The 17,284-nt window shown below is 39.2% G+C and overlaps 1 protein-coding gene across 1 annotated transcript in view; it reads right to left on the bottom strand.

Moving 5' to 3' along the window:
* The window catches only part of plcl2 (phospholipase C like 2), a 278,448-nt gene that overhangs the window by 246,989 nt on the left and 14,175 nt on the right, over window positions 1-17,284 (bottom strand). The gene's annotated exons all lie outside the window — the stretch shown is intronic.

Genomic DNA, 17,284 nt, shown 5'->3' with positions numbered 1-17,284 from the left:
TTTTACAATAACTACAACTACAGTTATTTATCTATATATCATCTTCGTTGCCACTAATAAGCTGTAAAGTCCATTTAAGATAAATCAGCTAAAGACAGCTTGAAGGGAATCCAAATATCCACAGGGTACACATATTAACCTACATCTCCGAGAAACCCAATCAACAAACAATGTTAAGAAAAATCACATTTTTAATATTTCCAGCGATAATAAACCAGAAAGATTTGAAAAAACAAACTGCAATCTAACTACAATCTCAGAATCTTATTTTTGAGCCCTTTTGACTCATTTTTTTCCTCGCACCATATATTTTTCCATTACCAAGAATAACATGTTTTATTATTCTTTTATCTCTGAAGTCTATTATGTCCATTAACTATTCCAGCATATGGGTTCAATATGAATTTCCTTTCTCAATTTTGACTTCAAGCATGCTTTTCTGAAATGTCATATAAATCTGTTCTCCGAAACAATGTACACCTATGGATACAGATACAGAAACTTAAAAGCACATAGCACATGAGAAATAAAAACAGGCATACAAAATATAAACATAAGGTAACATTTGAAACATGGGAAAGCTAGAAACCTGCTCCGAGGCCTCTATATCCCCTCGCATTCAGAGCTCATCTTGTCCTTAAATTGTACTCCCTGTTCCCATTACCATATTCCCATCGATATGTTGACCACCCAAAATAACTAGCTGGTAACAGAATAATTGACATTGTACATAGTTCCCTCTCCTTAGTTACTGAGCCCTCCTACTTTCAAAATTATCAAAAAAGCCTAAAGCCCTTGGGGTTATTGAAAACCACTACCATCTTTAATTTCTCTTTTGTATTTTAAGTATTTAAATTTATTGTTGTTTACCAAAAATGGCCTGTCCCCAATCCCCATGTTAAAAGCTCTCCAAAGAGGTTTCTACACCATTACAGTACTGAAAAGAGCCCAACTAATTTGCAAATGAGTCCCCAGTTTTCCTGATCTTTCTGGAATCTTTGGCATGATCAACTACATGGTCACCCTCTAATGCCTCTCCTCCATGAACAACCTTCCTTAGCAGGTTCCACTCTTACTTATCTAATTGTAACCATAAAATCTCCTACAATGGCTTCTTCTTTTTTTCTTCTGGAGTCTCCCAAGCATCTTATTCCTGTCCCTCACTTACATGCCATCCTTCGGCAGCATTAATCAAAGATAGAGCATCAGATTCCATTTGTATCCTGGTGGTATTAAACTCCACTTTTTTACCACTTCTCTCAATATCTGCACTATCTTCATGCTTTCATCCTACATCTGACATAGAGTCCTGGATGAGCCACAATTTTCACGTTGAACATTAAGAAGACAAAAGCCATTATCACCAACCCATGCCACAAACACTGTACCTTCCCAGAACACGACCAACATGCCCATTTTCCAGCATGATCCATTCTTAAGCCAATTAAATTGCTTTGATCAATTGGAAATCGATAATCTGTCTCCAGGAATGAGTGTAGGATCATCAAGAAATTTTGAGATTCATTTACTTTTAAGAGTACCGATAATGTGACCCTCAGTAGACACAGTCACAAGACTACAGTTGTCACCAGTATGTATTGGTTTACTTTCCTTTCTACTTTTCATTACACATTTTCATTCCTATTTGATAATAAATCTTTAATTCCATAGAATACTTGAAATTGAAAAACAGTAAATTTTGTCACAGCTGCAGGAACAAAATAGCTCAATATTCATTACCCTAACATTTCTGAAAGAACATTAATGTTATAATGGTTCATGAGTAGATTTTAATATTGCTTTGATTTGGACTGTAAATGTCCTCAACATTTAAGTGCTTCCACTTAGAGCTGCCCAACCAAGTGCAATATGCTCTTTATCATCCAGTAACTTCAAGGATAGCTTGGCTCACAATTAATTTTAGAACAAATCAAATCAATTGGATGGTTAGTAAACCTCCCATTATCTACTGCAGCCTACATATACAGAATCAATGTCAGCTGCCAACACAGGATGTTTTTAAGGACAGTGCATTCTCAATTTGTAGCTGTTTAGTTCAATTTCTACAGATTGATTATCTGTTTGGGCACTTCCCCAACCTTGTGTGCATTATTTGTCAGTGCAACTCATGTGTCATCAGATCAGCCATGTTATTGGTGTGTGTGTGTATATAAATAATATATATATTTGGCATCATGGAAAACAAAATTAGCTAGCATACCCATGATCCACATCCAGACTTACAAGGTGCATGTTCCACAGCTGTCAGTAGGTGCACTTTCCTCTGAAATTACATAGCACATCATCCTTTTTTAAAAGCTCTCTATGTTGTCCAGCTTAATATGACTTCCCTTGCTTAGGTGGGGGAGTGCAGACCTACCTATCCAGTTGCACAGAGAACACTTGCAGCAATGGCTTCTCCTTGTTCCTTACACAATTAACATATACCTCATCCTCAATGACCTGCTGCCAATAAATAATAACATTCAAAGAATACTGACTGGTATCAGTTTCCACATTTATGCTGGCAATACAACCCTCAATTCTTCACTCCATTACCTCAACATTATCAGTCATCTTGTTCAACATCCAGTCACAGAGAAGCCAACATTTTCTCTAGTTAAAGAATGAACTAGTATCTTCAGCTTCCACCATGAACTTCATACCATAGCCACTAGCATAACCTGCACAGTCCGTTTTTCCAGTTGGACAAAACTATTTGTCATGTTGACATTCTACATGACCCTGAGTCGAGCCTCTAACCCCACATTCTTTCCATCACAAGAGCTAATGACAACCCTATGACCATACAACCCATGGTCTACCTCAGTCTCTCAGCTGCTGAAACTTTTATTAAAGATCCTGTCACCTTCAACTCCAACTTTTCAAACTGCTCTCCTGACTGGCGTCCCACCCTAAACCAATGCAAGACCATCCAAAAGACTTACCTATATCACATTCTGCATCAGAAACCATTGAAACATCACTGCAGGTTCATCCACCTACTTACGTTCTTGTACATTAATGCCTCGGCTGCTTATGCTTACAAGATTTAGGAGGAGGAGCAGGCCATTTTATATTTATTCATGTTATAGTGATGTAAGTACATCTCTAAAAATTACAGGAGACATGCTAGTTACACCTCCAGTATGCAATTGATTAAGTGACTGCTGCCATGCTGTCATCTGATTAAGGAGAGTGAACTCCCCCCGAGAGCCTCCAACAGAATCAGATAGCTAGCAACGTGACACTGCTACTGCAAGGCACTGTTACTGTGGACAGGGTGGCTCAAAGACAATGGGGCTGGCCATTCCTGGTGTGGAGCCCGGTTGATAGCCAAGAAATGACAAAAATGAGAGCCATGTGCCCCCAGAGTACGTAGAGTTTATCTGGAGACCTCCACACACATTGGAGGGGGCAACCGCACCCGCAGTCAATGAAGTGAAAATAAAGAGGGAGCGTCTCTTAATCAGCCACTTGGGTGGCTCAATTGTTGCTGGGTGGGTAAGCCATCTATATCCTTTACTGCCCTGGCAGTGGGAAAAGACAGTGCACGTCATGCATTTCCTTTCCTCACCATTTTTCCAGTCATCTGCCTCTGAGCCTGTTGTCAAAAGCCACACAAAGTTGTGGTCTTTGTTTCTGTGGATTATTGGCAGAATAACAATGTTGAATTATCAGGTTTTTGGAAATTTTTACTCAACAGTTTTTTCTCCCCATTACGGTAATTTCCTACTTCGCTTTTCTTTTTCCCACAAAGACATCTTTGGCAAATGGAAACTAATATTCTGATTGGGTTCAGCTTCATAAAAGAGCTTTTTAATAAAGATACCATGACAAGATAAAATTACAGAAAATGTTATCATGTCCTCAGTTGTTTATGCTTTCTATGGGAATGTTGCTTGATTCACTCAACAACATATTTGGATTTAGCTGAACTGTAAAGCATGAGATTACAAGAACATAATAAATGGAAGCAAGAAGAAACCAATCAATCCCTTAGCCTGCACAACATTCTATAAGGTCATGGGTGATCTGGCCCAAGTCTCAAAAATCTTTAATGCCAGGTCCTCATAAAATCCGTACAGTATGTAAGTAGGCCATTCTGCCCATCAAATCCACACCAACCCTCTGAAGGACATCCCACCCACACCTGTAACCCTGCATTTCCCATGGCTAATCCACTTACCCTGCATCTCACTGGACACTATGGATTGGCTATGCTAAATTGCCCACCTAACCAGCAGGTCTTTGGACGGTGGGAAGAAACTGGAGCATCTGGCGGAGACCCACGCAGATAAAGGAAGAAATGTGCAAACTCCACGCTGACAGTCACCGAAGGTTGGAATTGAACCTAGGTACCTTGTATCGTGAGGCAGCAGTGGTAACCACTGAGCCACCATGCCACCCTAGATTTTTCAAAGAGTGAGTCGAGGACTATCTACCTCCTCTTTAAGTACTTCCAGTGATCTCGCCACCACTACTCTCTGGCACAGTGAATACCTGACATTTGCTAGCCTGAGAGAAAAAATTCCTTTCCATCTTTGTTCACTTATTCTGTAGATCTCCAGCATCTGCAGTCCTCACTTTCTTCACTTATTCTGTAGCCATGTCCTATAATTCAAGATTCTGCTACAAGTGGAAACACTCTCTCAACATCTAACCTATCAAGCCTCCTAAGATCTTTTATAACATCAGCACTCATTCTTCTAAACTCTAATGAATTAAGGCCTAAACTGTTTAATCATTCTTGATAAGTCAACCCTTTAATCCCAGAAATCAGCCTAGTAAGTCACTTTTGAGCTGCCTCCAATGTCTGTGCATCCTTTTTTAAAAGTAGGACCTAAACTTGTACCAAGATTCTGTACCTCTGTATCGTTATATCTAAGATGTTGCCGTAAATGGTGACTTGCAAACTTTTCACAGTACTCATGTGAGTACGTGACAATAAATCTAATTCAAGTCAATTCAAATTCAAATTCAAAACACTACATACTACTCCACGTTTGACCTAACACCCTGTATAGCTAGCTGTTACAAGATTTCCCTATTTTTAGACACTTGGAAGTAAAAGCCAAAATTCCATTTGCTTTCTCAGTTGCTTGCTACACCTGCATGCTAACGTCTTGTGTTTCAATGCACAACAACACTCTGATTCTTCATTATTTTTGGAAGTCTCTCTCCATTTGCCTTTTTATTCTTCTTAACAAAATGCATAACCTCACTTCACTACATTAAACTCCATCTGCTATTTTTCTTTGCCCATTCGCTTAATTAATCCATATTCCTTTATAGCTTCCTTATATCCTTGTCATGCCCTGCCACCTATTTTTATATCAATAACAAATTTAGATACATAAAACTCCATCCCCTCCACCCAAGTCATTAATCGAGATAGTAAATAATTAGGCCTTATAACTGATCTTCGTGCTTCTCTACTAGTTATGTCATTCCAACCTGAAAAAAACCCATTAATCCCGGCCCTCTGTCTTCTGTTAACCAATTCTCAATCCATGCTATTATATTACTCTCAATACAGTGATCTCTTATTTTTGGTTAGCTCAGTTGGATAGATGGCTTGCTCATGATGCAGAATGATGCCAACAGCATGGGTTCAATTCCCACTATGAAATATGTTACCATGAAGGTCTTATCTTCTCAAACTGCCTTTGTTTTTCAAAATGGCAGAATGTAGTATTTTAAAGTCTTCTGTTGGATTGCTCTTTTTAAACCATTCAGATAAATGATCCAGACTTAGAAAAGGAGGGTCAGTGTTGAAATTTACTGAGACCTGCAAATGGGAGTGTATTGCAAATTATGATGAAGACTATGAAAACTTACAAGAGGTCACAGCACAGCATAACAGACAGCTGGTTAGCAGATGTAGATTCATGTCGAAAAATGTCATGAAATATGTTTGGAAAATAGCAAGATACTAAAGGGATCAAAAGAGCAGAGAAATCTTGATGAGCAAATGTATAGTTCATCAAGTGTGGTTGTGCCAAGTGGATATGGGATTGTTTTTTACCTTTAACTCTACTATGTAAGAATCTGCCGTTTATCAATTTCAGCAAAATAAATCTTGAAATCTACCACAATGTGTAATCACTGGTATTCTTAAAGTGCCTTGTTCCATGAACAGATCTTCCATTCGGAGAATGATCCCTGTGTCAACAGTCTGAGAAATAAGGATTCATGCATATCTGAGTCCTATGAAGTAAATGAGACCACCAGTTTTAATCATCCAATTGCACAGCATATGCATGGTACTGTACTCAGCAAAAACTGGTAGTTAAGAAGTCCAAGAAGGTGGATGCTATAATTATTTTCTGAGACAAGGACGAGGTGGAATGTAAAAACCCATGCTACCTAAGACAGCATGAATCCAGGACTAGCGAACGATGCAAACCACACAATTTCAGTAAGCAGCTCAACAAATTATACTGAAGAGGTCTCATTCTCAAAATTAATTCACCACAGATACCTGACATCTGGCCAAATGATGGCCACCCAGAAGCTAAAATTCATCACTGGTAATCGTTCTTAGCTTTTAGCTCAACACACTGAAGCATTCTAAAGATGACTCATACTGGAGTGGAAATGTTAACTTCTTTTTTCCCCCCACAGATGCTGTCAGACCTGTTGAGGTTCTCCAATATTTTCCATTTGTTTTAGATTTTCACCATCCAGAATATTTTGCATTTATGTAAAAAAACTACTCATTTCAATGAATGGAAAATCATTGAAGCCAACATTCATGTTCTCAGTATACATGTTCTTAGTATATGCCTTTGCTATGAGGTCTACACCACAGAGACACAGAGTCCTACAGCATAAAACGTACCTTTCAGCCTACCATGTCTATGTTGACCAATAAACATTAAAATCCTTTCGTCTATTTACCAGCTGTTGTGAATCCTGGCATCAGGCAGGCACACAGTCTCAACTCATGCTCTAACTTTAACGCTGCGTCTCTCCACAGATTCTACCTAAATTGTTGAGTAACTCCAGCATTTTCTGTTTTTATTGTAGATATGGTCACTTTTATTCCTCTAATATTGATGATTGTGTAGAAACATAGATTGCACCAAAAAAACTAAGCAGTTTGGGTAAAAAGACTAAAGATGTTTTGAAATAAAAATCACTACATCTTCCAACAATGTTGTGTTAAATAGTTTCTGAACAAAATAGTTGTAGAAATACTCCTATATGAAAATATGTGAAGAATTTAATGTTGTACTGCATCGAAGTGCTAAGCTTGATAAAATTAAGCACATTAATAATAGCACATTCTAGTCCTTAACATACTTGATTTCACACTGTCAACTTCTGTAACACCTTATCACTATAATGAAATTAAATATTAAACATGTGGTATAACATAGTTTTAGTTCACCAAATCATCCTTTGTTGAATGTGATGGTCAAATGAGCTTCTGACAGTCCACACCATCAATAAATTGGCTTCCCTCATCCTTCATAACATCATTCTGCTTCACTGCTGAAACTCTGGTGCTCACCTTTGTTAAATCTGGGCTTAACTATTCTAATGCTCTAATGGGCTGGCTGCCAAGCTTCCATTCTCAAAAAAACTTGAGGTCCTTCCAAACTCGATAACCATATCACAACTCATAACACGTCTTTGTTTATCTGCCACCCGAGTTCACTAAACTACATTGGTTCCCTGTCAAGCAAAGCCTCACCCTTATTTTAAATATTCAATCTTCTCATTTCCCCGAAACTCAGTAATGACATCCATCTCCACAACTGCCTCAGAATTTTATGCACATCCAATTCTAACCTCTTGCACATCCCCTAGTTCAACTACTTCACCATCTGCGGATGCGCTTTCAGATTCCAAACTATTGAATTTCCTCCCTAAACCTTTCGGCCTCTTTATTTATTTCCCCACCCCACGGAGAAACCTCTTTAAACATAACTCTTTAATCAAGCTTTTTTAAATTGTTCCAAATATTTTTTGCTTTGCATCAATTTTTATTTGATAATACTCCAGCAATGCATTGTGTGCTTTAATACATTGAGGGTTCTACATAAAATGTAAGCTGTTGCTTACAAAGTAGAGAGATCTAAACTTGTATCTTGTTAGCAGGGCAGTGACATACTAGAGTGAAGCTTCATATGTGTTTTAACCCTATTAAAGTCCCATGTTACTTCCTGGAGTTGGGCCCTGGTTTGTGGAATAGGTTGTCAGTGGGTATCTGTCACTGAGATGGGGATTCACTATCGCAAGTCTGAAAATTTTCTTTATTTATTCACAGGACGTGGGCATTAATGGCTGGGGTATCTATTGCTCATTGCTGAATGCCCTTGACAATTTCATGGTGAGCTGCCTTCTTGAACCATTGCAATCCATGTGCTATAGGTAGCTCCACAATGCCATTAGGGAGGCACTGCCAGAATTTTGACCCAGCAACTTTGAAGAAAGAGTGATAAATTTCTAAGTCAGGATGATTGGTAGTTTGGAGGGGAACTTGCAGATGAATGTTCCAATGTATTTGTTGTCATTATCATAGAAGGAAAACGATGATAAGATTCTAAGCATTAGCAGTGTGTTTAAAAAGGTCCTGTTTAAGGAGTCATGGTGATTTTCCATAGTTCACTTTGTACATAATACAACGGTTGCCACTGAGCATCAGTAATGGAGGGAATGAACATTTGTGGATGTGGTGTCAATCAAACTTCATGCTGAATGGTGCCAAATTCCCTAGTGTTGTTTTGGCTGCACTCACCCATCACCTTCCTGACTTGTTCTTTGTAGATGGTGTAGAGACTTTGAAAATTCAGGTGTCATGTTATTTGCTGCAGGATTCCTAGCTTCTAATCTTCTCTCATGGTCACTATTTATAGAGCTAACCCAGTTCAGTTTCTGGTTAATGGTAACCTCCAGAATGTTGAAAGTGAGGAAATCCACCTCCATCGTTCTAAAATGTTCTCTAATGGTAGGCAGGAGAAAGCCATAAAGCCATAGAAATGTACAACAGAGAAGCAGAAAGGGCTTTTTATTTGCCACTTTGTTGAATAAATGGCAAGGTCTTGAGGAACTTCTTTCCAAGATATTACCCCTCTTTTTGTTCCTCAACCCTTGGCCTCCAAAGCGCACCTCCATTCACCTCTCCCATCTTCTCTAGGGTCCTTGTACCCTCCCCTTAAAATGCCCTCCAGGAGCCACGTTATTTGCTTTGTGGGCCTCTTTGTAGTCCCAGCAGTATCCATTCCTGAGTTCTAGAACTGCTGGGATTGCTACTGCCATCACCAAATCAGATTGCTAAGATGTAGAGGTGCCAGTATTGCACTGGGGTGGACAAAGTCAGAAGTCACATGACACTGGGTTATAGCCCAACAGGTTTATTTAGAATCACAAACTTTCCGAGCACTCCTGCTTCATCAGATGAAGGAGCCTGACAAAGGAGCAGTGCACCGAAAGCTTGTGATTTTAAGTAAACCTGTTGGTCTATAACCTGGTGTTGATTGGTCAGAAGCTCTGAAGGGTGGGTTTTCCTTCAACTGAGGTGCCATTAAAGCTGCCCATTGTGCCTTCTATGGAACAACTTGGAGCAAAGTCAGTCAGTTCAGGACCAACTTTTATGTTGATGAGGTGAGCAGTGCACTCACCTGTTAAACCTATCCATTAAGTTGAAACCCTCTTCTTTTATACAAGTAGTTTCCAAGTGGGACATCGCCCAAAGTGAGCACGTTTGAGAGCCAACTCAGTTGATAGTTAAAATATCATTGACAGGGGATCAAACATCTTGACACTCCAGTGTAATCCGAAAAGAATGTTGCTTAGTCAGAGATATGATTTTTCAGATGAAAAGTTAAACCAAACTCCAGTCTACGTTCTCAGATCTGACATAAAAGATCCCATGGTATTGATTTGATGATGATCATGGAAGTTATCTCAGAATTCTAGCCAGTATTTATTTCCCAATCAACATCATGCAAAAAAACCTTATCTGGTCATTATCACATTGTTACTTGTTGGAACTCATCCATGTAAATTGGCTGTCTCTTTCCTACTTGATAGTGATTACATAAACACATGCAATGGACTATCGTGCTTTGAGATTCCCTCTGGTATTGAAACGATCTGTACAAATACAAGCCTTTCTTTCACTTGTGACAAACAAAGCAAGATAACACTTACTTTTCCATACATAAAAAATATTTTATTCATTTGCCAGTATTGTACACCAAGACAGTAAGACAGTACAAAGACAATATTTGTACTCTGCAATGTGTTTGATAAAAGACAAATTATTCAATATATAAAGATTCATTAGGTTTTGGTCAACAAGGCAATAGCGTTTATAACAGTTGATATGCCTACCATAAATATTGTCTCATTTAAAATTATCTAGAAAATGTCAAGTAGTGAGAACCATAACAGCCATTAATCATCTACTCTCAAATTAACGATTATCAATGGCAATTGTTACAAGAATCAACATTAGTCTGGCAATACACCAAGATTTTACAGCTGTTAATTCAAATCAACAACCAAATTCTTTTGAGGTAACTCAGTATGGCAATCAATATATGGCTTGTTACCCTAACCTTCAAAATCTATTGCTTTTACAGTTGTGGAAAACAAACATAAGCCATACCTGATTAATCTGACAAAACCCACAATAGGTTTTTCTTGATAGCTGCTATACTGTTCAACTCTAAAATCGTGACTCAAAAAGATATTAACCTTTTCCTGTTTTAATCACATGAATATATAATATATATGTAAATAAAAATCAGGTGATTTCTGTAATGGGCAGTCAGTCCGCATTGCAATTTTACACCAAGATCCAAGGGTGATGTTGTGCTGTGTCAAGGAAAGTGCTCAATTTCTGACTGACTGCCCATTACAGAAATCACCTGACTTTTATTTACATTAATTTCACCAGACTCAACTGTTTCAAAACTCAACTGTTTTTTATTGCAGGCAGATGATCTGCAACACTTGTTTTATGCCCCAGTGCCAAATTAGGAATTATTTTCCATGATACACATGCTCTCCATGTTCACATTGGAATCCAAAGCTGTTCCAAGTGCACTTCAATATTTTACACCAATACGGACTAATGATACAACAAAGATTTGTATCCTTAGCTCACTCTCTAAGGCTGGAGGCCATGAGTTCACAGCCCAACACAAGAATCTGAACCATGGAAGCTTACAGCACAGGAGGCCCTTCAATCCCTCACATCTATTGTGCATTTTTAATTAGCAACTCGCTGTTAACACACAGTATACTGGAACGCTTAGGAGCTTCAGCCCCAACACTATAAAACTCACCAAATGCAGAAAAAAACTGCATTCACTAAATCCATTTAATCTAAACACGGTATATTCCGATAGGATTCACTATTGGCGCAACATGTATACAAGGAGAGAGTGAGGACTGCAGATGCAGGAGAGGCAGAATCGCAAAATGTGGTACTGGAAAAAGCACAGGTCAGGCAGCATCCGAGGAGCAGGATGATAATGGTGGAGCAATTATAACTGGATTAGACAAGAGGCCAGAGTTAAAAGAGTGCAGATATCTCGATACATTGTGTGGCCAGAGAACATTACCAAAATGAGGGCCAAAGCCAAGGAGAGATTTGTGAAAACTGGTAAGAATTTTAAAAGTCAAGACAGGAACCAATATAAGTTAACAGATAATTAGATGAGAGAGGAATGTGACTTGCTAAGAGGTAAGATATGGCCAACAGTTTTCAGAATGAACTCAAGTTTACAGAGGGTAGAACGTTGGAGGCAAGCCTCAGTGGGTTTGAATAGTTGGGTCTATAAGTAACAGTGGTATGGAGAGCATAAGCAGCAAATGAATTGACATGGAGCTTCATCAGCAACATATACACAATCCAAAGATGTTTTTCATGCATTTCGTGCCCTAATGGAAATGGGTGGAATCAAAGCAGTTATGGAGCAAACACAAATATTCTTGATGTTCAAGTCCCAAGAATTCTTAAAACAGTTCAGTACAAAAGGAATATTACCACAGGCACCATCTTTTGCACAAGACATTAAACGGAGCCCTTGTCTTCATCTTCATAGGAACGTAATTTATCCCATTCAAAAAGAGCAGGGTATTTCTTCTCATGAACTGGTCAACATTTATTGTTCCAACAAAGCCACCAGATGAATTAAATGGTCATTTGAGAGTCTTCAGAGTCACCAGGAAATCATGAAATATACTATGCAAATACAAGTTTATTTTATTTCTTTACATTGTGAAAAACTGTGTAGTCTATCCAGGTTGTAGTCGGTAGATCACTTGCTAAACTTGGCTTGCTGAAGCATACTGTACACAATATGTGAGCATCAGTCAGAGACAAGAGTGTGGTGCTAGAAAAGCACAGCAGGTCAGGTAGCATCCAAGGAGGAGGAGAATCAATGTTTCAGACAAAAGCCCTTCATCAGGAATCATCATTGTCCTGCTCCTCGGATGTTGCCTGACCTGCTGTGCTTTGCCAGCACGACACACTCAACTCTGATCGCCAGCATCTACAGTCCCTCACTATCTAACAGTGAGAGACAGCTTGCTGATTGGTTTGAGCAATCATGATTCATTGTGGAGACCAGAAATCATCAGCATCACAACAACTCTTAGATTGGATGCTTCGTGGGAGGATAGTTTGTGTGTAAGTAGTAACAGCAGCAGAAATCTCCAGCCTGCAGAAGAGACAAGATTCTATCTCCCTCTCTGTCTTTGTCTCTCTGCAATGAAGAAATCAAAAACTGAAAGATAGATACTTTCCTCTGCCATTTTCTGTAAGCTGTTCACTCTAACAGTGACTGAATAATTGAACAATTAATGTGCCAACCATCCCATGTCTTCAGTAAAGAATGAAAGAATTTGGAAATAAGGGATTTGGAAATCAAAAGGACTTGGAAGAAGCAAAAAGTACACCATATTAAATCCTGTGGACTTATACTATCAAACTGTGCTTCACCAGTAATTTCTTCTCCATCCATAGATAGCATCTATATGCATCTGTACTTTTTTTAAACTTGTGTGTAGGGGTTTAGGGTGAGGGTTGAAGTATCAGCTAGCAGAGTTATATGTTGACAATTTGTCTATGATTAGATCTGTAATGAATAGTAGTTAGTGTTGAGTGTACAGAACTGCGGTTTCTGCTAACCTGAGTCCATTGGACAGGTAAATTGGGGACTTTGAGTAATGTAATTAAATCTTTAACCTTTAAGACACCCAGGATTAGTGGGGCTCGGTTATTACTGTACTTTCCCAAATGGGTATGACAATACGTGACTGTGGGAAATGGGCTATTCAAGGTTATTGGACTCCTTTCTGTGGGCATAGAGATCCATCCTTTTAAAGTTATACAGCATGAAAGTTGCTTTGAATTTAGTCCATCAAAAGACACATCTGAGAAACTGTCAGGTTAGTTTTTGTAAAATTAAACTTTTTTTTGTCAGTACATCAACTGAACTATTTGTCATACTCAAAAGTTGGAAAAGTTAACACTGCATTGGTTTAATCAGAAAGGAATAGCAATAATATCTAATTTGAACTACAGGATATGCTTTTTTGGAATCTAAGTTATTTTGTCATCAGTTACTGAAATGCACTTTCCCAGAACAATGTCTGCCAGTTCAGACATACATCCACACTGAATGATCATATTGGGTTGCAATTAAGATGATGATTCACAACCCAAATAAAGAAAGCACAATATACAGGCAGGCACCCTATAGAATGCAAATCAAAAACAGAATACTTATTCACTGTCATAATTAGTTTGCTGCAACCATACAGGGTACTGAAAGCCATGCATAGTACTATGAGCTTGTTTGCTAACCCTAACGTACTTCCTTTGGCTTTGGTATCATGCTACACAAAAAAAAATCTAAACAGGTAATATTCAAGCCAAAGAGAAGTTGCTACAGCGAACAACCACATCCTCTTCAAAAGAGCCAGAATTTATCCAGGGTTGCAAACAGGTTTTTGACAGACAACTTCAAATTATTGGCTGATCCAATCGGATCCAATTTTTATTTCAAGAAAAAACTTAAACTTTTGTACCATGTTATTTATTTCAAGAGTGCAAATTAATCAATAGTAATTAAACTTGCTGCAACAAAATTAAATTTACATTTACTTCACATATTTTAGAAAAACATATGTACTTGGGATCATAACTGTCTACAGTCTTAAAGGTCATAGCTTCAAGTGTAAGGCCAGTCCACTAGTTTCCGGTCCGGTATGTAGATACTGATAGCTATCAACTCTTGCTACGGAACTCATCTGCAAAGCAAGTTCTAAACAGGAAACTGAAGAAACCCTCGGGAACTGATGATTTTAACAACAACCAAGCAAATATTTCAACAATAACTCAATGCATTGTACACAACAAAGTATAACTGTTTAGTTGGGTCCCAGTATAAACAAGTACAGTAAGAACAATTGCATTTACATAGCACATTTTAACACAGTAAAACATCCCACGACATTTCACAAGGTTGCTAAAAATCATCTGGTACCAAATCACATAGAGACTTCAAGTCAGACAGCCAAAAGGTTGGTCAAAGGGGTCCTTAAATGAGAAAAGACAGATAAAGGGCTAGAGAGATTTAGAAAAGGAATTTCAGAATTTAGAGCATTGGCAGATGAAGGCACAGCCAGCACAAATTTTACTGAGCAAACACTGGAGTGATGTATGAACAGAATTTGATACAAGTTTGGACTGAGGCAGGGCTTTTGCCCGAAACATCGATTTCGAAGCTACTTGGATGCTGCCTGAACTGCTGTGCTCTTCCAGCACCACTAATCCAGAATCTGGTTTCCAGCATCTGCAGTCATTGTTTTTACCTTGAGGCAGGATACAACAGAGCAACGTTACAATGGTTGAAAAGAAAAAGCCAATCTTAGAAAGATGCAGTTAAAGTACTTACAGCAAAGACTCACAGACCAGCAAACAAAGGTTACAGCTGGTTAGTAAATTTTGGCTGCTGCTGCTTGAAACAGGAATGTTGACAAGATCGGGATAACTCCATGCATTTATTAAAATAGCGATATTGGAATTTTACATCCATCTACATTTCCAGGCTGGGCCTCAGTTTCATATCTTCACTAAAGACCTCACAGCCAATATATATTAAGACAGTGGTGTCAACCTACATTATGTCCTCCTAAGGTAGACCTTGAACTCACGTGGAAAAAGTTAAATGTTGCACCAATCCATTTACCAAAAATCTAGACAATCTTGATCCTTACAATGTCATAATAGAAGAGTAATGGATATCTCTAATTATAAGGAGAAAGTGAGGACTGCAGATGCTGGAGTTCAGAGCTGAAAATGTGTTGCTGGAAAAGCGCAGCAGATCAGGCAGCATCCAAGGAACAGGGGAATCGACGTTTCGGGCATAAGCCCTTCTTCATTGTAGAGGGAGGAAGAGAGCTTCTTCAAGAAAGGCACCCTTGTAAGAGGATTCACAGTAGGTTAAAATCTTCGAGGAGAAAGTGAGGACTGCAGATGCTGGAGATCTCCCTCTACACATCTGCAGTCCTCACTTTCTCCTCGAAGATTTTAACCTACTGTGAATCCTCTTACAAGGGTGCCTTCCTTGAAGAAGCTCTCTTCCTCCCTCTACAATGAAGAAGGGCTTATGCCCGAAACGTCGATTCTCCTGTTCCTTGGATGCTGCCTGATCTGCTGCGCTTTTCCAGCAACACATTTTCATCTCTAATTATATTCCCCCTACACCATCCCAAAATCATCCATGAGCTTATATAAGGATTATTTAAAATCTCCCTAATGTGGCTGAGTTGACTACCTTAGCAGGTAGGGCATTCCACGCCCTTACCACTCTGTGTAAAGAACTTGCGTCTGACATCAGTCTTAAATCTATCACCCTCAATTTGTAGTTATGCCCTCTCGAACAAGCTGACATCATCATCCTAGGAAAAAGACTTTCACTGTCTACCCTATCTAATCCTCTGACCATCTTGTATGTCCCTATCAAATCCCCTCTTAGCCTTCTTCTTTCCAATGAGAACAGACCCGAGTCTCTCAGCCTTTTCTCATAAGACCTTCCCTCCAGGCCAGGCAACATCCTGGTAAATCTCCTCTGCACCTGTTCCAATGCTTCCAGATCCCTTTTTGTAATGGGGCGACCAGGATCTTCCAAGTGTGGCCGCACCAGCGTTTTGTATACTTGCAGCATGATATTGCAGCTCCAGAATTCAATCCCTCTACCAATGAAACCTAACACACCATATGCCTTCTTAACAGCACTATCAACCTGGGTGGCAACTTTCAGGGATCTATGTACATGGACTCCAAGATCCCTCTGCACATCCACATTTCCAAAAATCTTTCCATTGACCCAGTACTCTGCCTTCCTGTTATTCTTCCCAAAGTGCATCACCTCACATTTAGCTGCATTGAACTCCATTTGCCACTTCTCAGCCCACTTCTGCAGTTTATCCAAATCCCCCTGCAACCTGTAACATTCTTCCAAACGGTTCACAACTCCACCGACTTTAGTGTCATCTGCAAATTTACTAATCCATCCACCTATGCCTGCGTCTAAGTCATTTATAAAAATCCCAAAACAGATCTTTGTGGAACACCACTAGTAACTGGACACCCAATTGTATATTTTACACCACTCGCTGCCCTCTTCCAAAAAGCCAGTTTCTAATCCAAACTGCTAAATCACCCTCAATTCCATGCCTAGCCTACCATGTGGAACCTTATCAAAGGCTTTACTGAAGTCTAAGTATACCACGTCAATTGCCCTCCCCTCATCTACATGCTTGGTCACCTTCTCAAAAAACTCAATGAGGTTTGTGAGACATGACCTGCCCTTGACAAAGGGCAAGTTTCACAACATCCATCCGATAGGAAGGAGACCAGAATTGCACACAATATTCCAACAGTGGCCGAACCAACGTCTTGTACACCCGCAACATGACCTCCCAACTCCTGTACTCAATACTCTGACCAATAAAAGAAAGCATACCAAACACCTTCTTCACTATCCTATCGACCTGTGACTCCACTGTCAAGGAGCTATGAACCTGCACTCCAAGGTCTCTTTGTTCAGCAACACTCCCGAGGACCTTACCATTAAGTGTACAAGTCCTGCTAAGATTTGCTTTCCCAAAATGCAGCACCTCGCATTTATCTGAATTAAACTCCATCTGCCAATTCTCAGCCCATTGGCCCATCTGGTCAAAATCCTGTTGTAATCTGAGGTATCCCTCTTCGCTGTCCACTACACCTCCAATTTTGGTGTCATCTGCA

Source organism: Chiloscyllium punctatum, chromosome 8 (assembly GCF_047496795.1).
Source record: "Chiloscyllium punctatum isolate Juve2018m chromosome 8, sChiPun1.3, whole genome shotgun sequence".
Lineage (NCBI taxonomy): Eukaryota > Metazoa > Chordata > Chondrichthyes > Orectolobiformes > Hemiscylliidae > Chiloscyllium > Chiloscyllium punctatum.
Note: the sequence above shows the minus strand (reverse complement) of the source record. Positions and strands in the feature narration are given on the sequence as shown.